Raw genomic sequence first — 7,547 nt, 5'->3', positions numbered from 1 at the left:
TGCATTCATGAGCAGCATTAATGCTCTCACCACAGACACTGCTTCCCAGCATTCCACCTGTCTTCCCCCACCCACCTACGGTCTGCTCCAATCTCTCACCTAAGAGCAAGCCCACCCATAAACAATTGTCCAGTGGGAGTGCCTTTGCCCTTGCCAAACCCCAAAGGAGTGATCAAAAGGGGTGACTTCCCTTTTATGTCTCCCCCTTCAGGGCTGTTCCTCTGGGGCTGGCCTACTGGCAGTGACCCACTATCAACATCAGCCTCCAAATCGATAGGCTTCCTTCCTGGAAACCAGCTACACCTGATAAAGTTGTTGCTATTTTTATTTCTCTCTTACCTTTTCTTCAGGTTTCTCAGAGTAGGGCTGGAAAGATCTGTCAATTTTGGTTCTCTCAGTTGCTCATTTTTCCAATCTTAAATTCAGTTCTCCATATTTCTGCAGCAATTTGGAGATTTCTTTTAAATCCTCATGAAAATTCTCCAGCATTTTCATGCAAATTTCTCTTAATAAACACATTTTCGTAGACTGTTTTGACTAATGTACACCTTTCTGCAAGTCATTTCTCATCATATAATGCATTTTGCATGTTATTTTCACTCATATGTTCATTTCTATGCACACTTTCCCCTAATATGTGCATGTTTGTAAACATTGTTTGGTTGGAGAACTGCATTGCAAAATGCAAGTAAGTGTGAATTTCAAAGGATAGCTGTCATAGAATCATAGAATGGTAGAGTTGGAAGGGGCCTATAAGGCCATCAAGTCCAACCCCCTGCTCAATGCAGGAATCCAAAGCATTCCCGACAGATGGCTGTCCAGCTGCCTCTTGAATGCCTCCTGTGTTTTGGTTCTCATAATGTTTTGGAAAGTGTGAATTTGATAACTTTGCTTGACAATCTTACTGAATAAACATTCTCATCCATCCCAAGCTCAGAGCAATATATGTAGTTCTCCCTTCTCCTCCTCAGGTGAAACCTCTAAGAACAAACATCTAGGGAATCCGAAAGAGTTTAGATATGTCTAGAGAAGTTTCTCAAAAGGGTTTTGCGCATCCCTAACCCTTTGTCTCATTCATGGCTTTATTTTCTTTTAAGCAGGCTGGAAAAAAAATCAATAAAATGGTTAACTCCTTCAAGCCTGAAGTGCTCAGTGAAAGGAATACTTGAAAGGCACAATACTGACTAACCTTGGGAGGGGCAAACGTTGTGCAAGACATGTAAACAAAATATGTGCACATTCAACTGTGGTGTAAGATTCTCTCTCTTGCTGAAATCTCTGAAGGTAGTGCTTGTCCCCTAGCTTCTTGTAAGCTGCTTTGCAAAGACACAGTGAGCCTTTCCCCCTCCTTTACTCTTCCTGACAGCATCTCCAGTGTGTGGTGAGTTTGTCTCTACATTTGTTGGCTCTCTGGAGTGTTTGTGTTACTCGCATTGCAGCCTGTACGGCAGGTTTCCCGGCGTTGGTCCCCACTGGAAAAGTGAGAGAATTAAACCATAAAATATTAATCCAAGCACCAAGCAAACAAATCTGTATCAGACGGGCAACATAGTTTTTTCCCCACATCACAAATTCCTGGTGTGTTAGCTTAAGAATGAAAATGTTCCTCTCATTGGGATGACGGTATGTAAAGTTATTAAAGTTCTTTGCAATACAACAACTTGAGAAATAGCTGATAGGATCCTCCCTGACTGTGTGTCTCACACAGCACTGCACCAAAAGTTCTTAGCTGAGAACATGAATTTCGGTTGCTGATAAATTCTAGTGTCTATGAATGTGTAAGAAATTCACAGGCTTGCAGCTCCACGGAAATTCCTTTCCTGGCTACTGGCAGTTGGCAGCTTCCATTTTCTTTTTATATGCAAAGCCCTTGTGATGCCTCTGTGGTTGGGGCTTCTGGGAAAAAATGGCAGGTGGCAACCACCTGGGAGACCTCTGGCAGTAGGATTCACCCCCTTGAACTCCGCCCTCCATTGCATAGCTTGTGAATGGATGACTCTCCACTGACCACTACAGACCCTTATACATTTCATGCATCACTTACTTATGCTGATCAGTCTCACAGTCCTTTCCATGAGACCTTCCATGCTTTCATTTCAAGGAGTATGGTGACAGTATTATGATAGCCTTGGTGTTGTGACTGGGTGGTCAATCCAGAGGGTGTAGCAGTGGAACCCAGACAATGCAACTTTAGAAGCTGGCATGGTTGTGCACGCCTATGGCCATACCACCCTTAACAGGCCCGATCTCGTCTGATCTCGGAAACTAAGCAGGGTCAGGCCTGGTTAATACTTGGATGGGAGACCTCCTGGGAATACCGTGTGCTGTAGGCTTGGAGGAAGGCAATGGTAAACCACCTCTGAATACCTCTTACCATGAAAACCCTATGAATATATCCAAAAAGGATTCATAGGGTCGCCATAAGTTGTAATCGACTTGAAGGCATATAACAACAACAAATGGTTGTGCACATTCCAAGACCTTCCAGGCTCCTCTTTGCTACTCCTGTCAGTTCTCTAAGTGTGCAAGCCGTGGCAAGAGTGAGAAGAAGGAGCATCATCATCATAAGAACATAAAATGAGCCCTGCTAGATCAGGCCAAAGGCCTATCTAGTCCAGCATTAGGGATGGAAAGTTCTGTCAATTTCGGTTCTCTTGGTTTCTCATTTTTCCAGTCTTAAATTCATTTGTCCACAGTTCTGCAGCAATTTGCAATAATTTTTTTTTAAATCCTCATGGAAATTCTTCAGCATTTTAGTTCAAATTTCTCCTAATAAAACACATTTTTGTAGACAGTTTCGACGAACGTTCACATTATTGCAAGCCATTTCTTATCATATAATGCATTTTGTATGTTATCTTCACTTATATATTCATTTTTATGCACGCGTTCCCCTAAAATATGCATTTTTATAAAGATTGGTGGATTGGCAAGCTGCATTGCAAAATTCCAATAAATGCAAATCTCAAAGGAGGGCTGTGTTTCAGTTTTCATATTGTTTCTGAAAGTGCAAATTTGATAGATTCAGCTTGAAATGAGGACTGAATGGAATTTCTTGCCCATCCCTATCCAGCATCCTGTTCTCACAGTGGCTAACCAAATGCCTCTCTCTCTCTCTCAAACAGAAGAGCACTCTTCCCTCCTGCAGTTTCCACTAACTGGCATTTAGAAAGATGTTGCCTCTGACTGTGGAGGCAGAGCATAAGTATCATAGCTAGTAGCCATTGATAGCCTTATCCTCCATCTCCCTTCTGCTCTTCCTCTGGGTGGGTGTGCACCAGGGCCGGCCCCAGACATGCTGGGACCCTTGGGCACAAGCCTGCCCCGGCCCCCAGCACTCCCCTTCCGCAATTTGCAGCAAGATTGCTGCTGCGGATCACATGGCAAAAGCTTTGGAGCCCCCACCATTCCTCAGCCTACCTTTCTGTTGCACCCCAGACACAAGAAGAGTTAGCTTAGGGAGAGGAGTCAGATGAGGACGAGGTCCCTGGGAGCATTGAAGGAAGGGGGAGCACAGTCAGTCCGCAGACTCCATCGGCCAGCCCCCCCATTGAGGCAGTTCCCGCTCTGCCTGCGAGCCCCCTGCCTGAGCCGTTGGGAAGTGGCCCCTCACGTGCGCCAACCATGCCCCCACAGGAATCCCTGCCGGGCACTTCAAACACTTTCCCGCCAACCAGCTTCCCACTCCCTGAAGTCAAGCCATCATCTAGCAAAGCCCTGCTGTCAGATGGGCCATCGCAGGCTCGCCCTCCCTCACCCTGCATGAGACGGCATGAGAAAAGGGACCTTGAGAAGGTGGAACTTTGGAGGAGCCATTCTTTACAGGCAAAGACCTTCCCTACTTAAGCTGGTGCCTGCCCAGGCTCCAGTGCTGATTCATCTCTCCCCATAAGCTGCAGAGACTGTTTAGGTAGCTTAGCTAGGGAAAGTAGTGGGCTAGAGTAGACAGGTTTATGAAGCCCACTGCTTTGGATGTAACCATCACCCTAATAAAATGTGAATTGAACCAAGCCTTGCCTCCATCTCATGTCTCGGGCTCTGGGCAGGACACTTTCTTGGTTGTTGTGCAGTTGTGCGTGCAGCACTGCCCTTAACCAAGATTGTGACTGAGGTTTCCCTAAGGGGCTGAAGCCTCTGCCACCATCTTGGCTCATGGCAGAGATGCACACGCAACCGCACAACAGCTGAGAAATGTAGGTTGAGCAAGGGAATGACGAGGGCTCCAGAGCTCTTGCCATGCAATCGGCGGCAGTGATCCTGCTGCAAATTGTGGAAGGGGAGCAGAGGGGCTCCTCAGGGCCCCTGTAGCCCCAGGGGCCCTTGAACAGGGCCCCACCCGACCACTCTTTGGAGCCAGCCCTGGTGTGCACATTGGACCCAGAGGGAGAAGACAAGCAAATGAGCAGCAATGGGGGAGGACTGATAATCTCTCTCTCTCTCTCTCTCTCTCTCTCAAACACACACACACACTTTGAATTCAGCACTGCACCTTACTTTTGTTACCACTGTGATAGCTTCCTGGGGGAGAGAACTACTGGCCTGTCATCTGCTGCACTTCAAGATGACCACTCTTGGCCACCAGAGGATGATTTTGCAGCTGCCAGCTCATCAAGGGTGAGACGGCACAAGATGGGACCATCAGGCTTCACCTTGGCCCATGAAGGTGCTGATCATCCCCTGGCTTGAACTCATGTCCTGCTTGTGGGCTTTCCATAGGCATTTGGTTGTCTACTGTGAGAACAGGATGCAGGACTAGATAGGCCTTTGATCTGATCCATCAAGACTGTTCTTATGACTGATCAATTTGTCACTCAGGCACACCCTGAGCTCTTGGACCTTCCATTCCAGGAATGCTTGCTTGACTGTCTGCTGGCTGGTTGATCAATTTAAATCCAGCCTAGAGCCCTGACTCTCCCACAGTGCATTCTATGGAACTCCCTGCCATCAAGGTTGCCATCTCTTGTCACTGAGGGGCATTACAAGGGATAGTGGGACAGATTCCCTGTATACAGCTGACAGACCTCACATACATTGCATGTTGCAGACTGCTTTGCTATCACAGCATCTTTTATGTCTTTGGTGATATTTATTTTTGGTATTATGAGTATCTGGCTCATTTTGATAGTCAGAGAATGTGGATTTGTTGGGCAATAACTTTTTCATCCTTTTAATTGCAGGGGTTTTTTTGTCACTTCATTCCATGAAAGGATTGCCCATTATATGAGAGAGGGAGTATGTAAAAGAAAGGTCATCACCTTGTTTTATCTCTTGCATGGAGAATCTGACATGGTACAACACAGCATGACCTGTAGAGTATATCAGAGAGTGTTTAAAGGAGAGCAGGAGACCTTGCTCTCCTTTATTTATTTATTTATTTGTTTGTTTCATTTTTAAACCGCCCATAGCAAATAGCTCTCTGGGCGGTGTACAAAAAGATTAAAATACAAAATATCATGAAAAAATCAACCAAACAATAATAAACACAACAAGTAACAACAGAAATATAAAAATTAAACACATTAAAATGCCTGGGAGCATAGCCAGGTCTTAACCTGGCGCCGAAAAGATAGAAGTGTAGGCGCCAGGCGTATTTCTACAGGGAGGCTATTCCACAATTCGGGGGCCACTACAGAAAAGGCCCTAGATCAAATAACTGTCCTCCGGGCTTCCTGATGTGTTGGTACCCGGAGGAGGGCCTTAGCTGCTGAGCGAAGTGACCGGGTAGGTTCATAGTGGGAGAGGCGTTCCACAAGATATTGCGGTCCCACGCCGTGTAAGGCTTTATAGGTCAAAAGCAGATGTGTGTCTCCCCAAAGCAGATGCCACTATATCATTCATCACTATGAGAGAACAGAATCTGAGCTGGATTTTGTAAATCAGAGCAGAAAACAGTTTATTTCCTAAGTGATGCTACTTGCATTGACTTATGATGAATTGTGACTACATTTTTTTAAAAAGAGTCTTGCAGCACACCGCCCCCTCATTTGGAAGAGACAATGCACAGATGAATTCATTCTGATTTTGTTGCATGAACGAAGAGGATATTTCTGTTAAATTGCATTGGGGAGGGGAAACAGGAGGAATTGGTGGTTCTACTAGATATGAAAAGGTCTGCAAACACAGTCACTGATGGTTTGGGAAAGAATAATGCAATAGAATGACCTAGAAAGCTGCTTGGGGGAAATAATAGAACAGGAGCAGAAGTTCTGCCTTTGTTTTCATCTGGGTATAGTGTCACTTTCGTTAGCAGGTTTTAGACTGGGTCCCTGAGTCTCAGCATATAATCCCCCTGCCAGAGCTTGGGAAAGTTACTTTTTTGAACTACAACTCCCATCAGCCCAATCCAGTGGCCATGCTGGCTGGGGCTGATGGGAGTTGTAGTTCAAAAAAGTAACTTTTCCAAGCTCTGCCCCCTGCCACAACCCCATGTTGGGGCTGGTTTACACATTAATGGAAACTACTTGGAAAATATGTTTCTACCTGGCAGAGGCTCCAGGTGAATATGTGTGCAATGCAGAGAGATACTTGTCATGAAATTCCCCAATGAGCATGGACAGTCTGCACACCACTACCAGCTTCTGCTTTGGCTGTGTAACAGTGGTTTGGAGACACAGTACAACTGAGAAATCGACATGTTATAACCTCACTTACAGTGTTGTGGCCCTGAGCCATCTGAGGGGAGGGGCTCTAGCTCAGTGGTAGAGCATCTGCTTTGCATGCTGAATGCTCTATGTTCAATTCCTGGCATCTCCAGGTAGGGCTGGGAATATTCCATGCCTGAAACCCTGGAGAATCACTGCCAGTCAGTGTGCACCATACTTAAGTGGATGGATCAATGGTCTGACTCAGTATAAAGAAGCATCCTATGTTCCATCTGCATTTGCCATGGAGCATGTTCCCCTCCTCTCTGGTAGTCTTCCCTCTTCTCATGATGCCAGAAAATGCTTGCCCTATCCACCATTTTTATAGAAAGATAACTGCAGGGCTCTTTGTGTATGACGTTGTGAAGGAAGAAGCATGCATACCCTGGGTTCTGAAGCATGGTGATAGTGTTTGTTTGGTTGCAAGTACACAGACCAGGAAGCCATTGCCTTCTTAATTGTACTCTTGCACTTTTCGTGATAGAAATGTGAGCTTATGCAATACTGTCCTTTTCCCTCTCACCCCACTCCAACCCAGAAGTTCAAAATATGCCTTTGGGGAAAAGAGCCATAGGAACAGGTGTTGGGACTCAAAACTGCCTAGAATTTGGCTGTCAGTTGGATGTGAATTCTCCTTAATACCATCTATGCCAGTGCTGGTTGCACTCATACCATGGTAAGGGACAAAGTCAAGGCACCTCCAAAATTAAAAGGCAGACGCTTACGTCTCTACTTCTTGGGCTGGATGTAGGCAATAAAAACAAAACCCTGATGAATCATGGCTCAAATTAAGCCCAATATCGGGCAACCAGTGAGATGACAGCTTATTAAACCACGGAACCACCACTTTGAAGGAAAACTACAACTCTGAATGGAGGAGGAGGGGCTGTCCCAAAAGGTTCTGAG

General features: G+C 45.7%; 1 pseudogene; it reads left to right on the top strand.

The window, feature by feature from the left end:
• The first annotated feature begins 2,214 nt into the window (after nucleotides 1-2,214).
• LOC133364733 (5S ribosomal RNA) lies at nucleotides 2,215-2,333 on the top strand (annotated as a pseudogene).
• The last annotated feature ends 5,214 nt before the right edge of the window (nucleotides 2,334-7,547 follow it).

This window comes from Rhineura floridana, chromosome 9 (genome assembly GCF_030035675.1).
Source record: "Rhineura floridana isolate rRhiFlo1 chromosome 9, rRhiFlo1.hap2, whole genome shotgun sequence".
NCBI classification, from domain to species: domain Eukaryota; kingdom Metazoa; phylum Chordata; class Lepidosauria; order Squamata; family Rhineuridae; genus Rhineura; species Rhineura floridana.
The sequence above is the reverse complement of the archived record's forward strand: the minus strand, read 5'-3'. Positions and strand labels throughout refer to the sequence as shown.